The 1,541-nt window shown below is 32.9% G+C and overlaps 1 long non-coding RNA gene across 1 annotated transcript in view; it reads left to right on the top strand.

Moving 5' to 3' along the window:
• Nucleotides 1-336: 336 nt before the first annotated feature.
• LOC106528863 (uncharacterized) overlaps nucleotides 337-1,541 on the top strand; it is a 7,781-nt gene continuing 6,576 nt past the window's right edge. Inside the window, exon 1 of the long non-coding RNA XR_001311552.1 lies at nucleotides 337-532. This is a non-coding gene — a long non-coding RNA (uncharacterized LOC106528863). The remainder of the gene's footprint in view (nucleotides 533-1,541) is intronic.

Here is a 1,541-nt window from a genome sequence, read left to right as displayed (position 1 = left end):
GATCTGTGTTCTATGTTAGCATAGATCTGTGTTCTATGTTAACATAGATCTGTGTTCTATGTTTACATAGATCTGTGTTCTATGTTAACATAGATCTGTGTTCTATGTTAACATAGATCTGTGTTCTATGTTTACATAGATCTGTGTTCTATGTTAACATAGATCTGTGTTCTATGTTAACATAGATCTGTGTTCTATGTTAACATCTGTGTTAACTACGGTTACATAGATCTTCTGTTTAGTAGGATCACCACTCTGATGAAATATTTGTCATTTCTGGTTTTACAAGTGTTTTTCTCGCTGATTTATTTTTCTCATTTAAAATGTAGGTTTTTTAGAATTTCAAAAATTGTACTTTATTAAATATTTGTGTCTAAAATCATACAAACCAGTAATTACGAGTTACTACTACTTACTACTTACTACAAGTCTTCATTTACTCTCTTTCAACGCACACACGGAGTGGTTTGTCAATCACCTGGAGTGGCCAATCAAGACCCAGACCACCCTTCTGGCCCCGCCCCAGTTCAGAGTATGTATTGTGGATGACTCTCATCTACTACCACACCAGATTTTAGCTCAGTATTTGTAGAGTTGTCTAAGCTATCTTTGTGTTTCCTTAGCGGTAGCAGCCACCTTGAATGGGCATAGTTTCAAACAATATTCAGTAGAATATGTACAGCCAACAAAACTTCATTAAGATCACTGTTTCATAACATATTTTGCTAACACAAAAGACAGACAAAATTACATGGACAAAAACATTCTTGCCTTTTTTTTAAAAGCTGGCGACAATCATTCTTTACTGCAGTTTTCATCATCGACCTCCCTGCTCAAGTTTCATTTTTGTTACAGATTTACAGTCGAGCTGATTTTTATTTGAAGTAATTTCTCATTTGTATATTTCTTTAAAGGGGCCAGACCATTAAAAAATATAGAAAGTAATCAATAGTTTATTTAGACTGTCTGGAGTTTTTCTTTGAACTTATTTTTTGTCCAGTTCTTGTACCTGATGGTGAAAAAAAAATCTGCAAGTGTTTTCTGTGAGAAACTGACAAAAATAAAAATAAAATGAAAATCCAAAGAACTGAGAGATGCATCACCTTCAGATGATCATCAGTTTGTCACATTGTCAGGTAGTAGCTGTTCAGGAATATTAATTAATGATTTTCTCAGGTTAAACTAAATAAATGTCAGGTCGCAACTAAAGATGTTGAAAAAATAGATTATTTACTAATTTGTGACCCATCATATCGAAATGAGGATTAAGTCAAATTTGGTCAAAATGACCTAATTATATTTTCAGATCAATGGCTTTAAAAGCTACATTTTGATACCTGGATCATTCTGATATCATACGTAAATCCATATGACTTAATTTGTCTTCTTCTAGGGCTGCCACGATTAATCGATTAATCGACGACTAATCGATTATTAAAATAATCGATGACTAATTTGATAATCGATTAATCTTTTTCTTTTTTTGATCTTTACTTTGTTTTTCTCTCCAAACTGCTTTGACACCTTCCACTGCCACATCT

The sequence above is a fragment of the Austrofundulus limnaeus genome, unplaced genomic scaffold (assembly GCF_001266775.1).
Source record: "Austrofundulus limnaeus strain Quisiro unplaced genomic scaffold, Austrofundulus_limnaeus-1.0 Scaffold408, whole genome shotgun sequence".
In the NCBI taxonomy this organism is placed as follows: domain Eukaryota; kingdom Metazoa; phylum Chordata; class Actinopteri; order Cyprinodontiformes; family Rivulidae; genus Austrofundulus; species Austrofundulus limnaeus.
The sequence above is the reverse complement of the archived record's forward strand: the minus strand, read 5'-3'. Positions and strand labels throughout refer to the sequence as shown.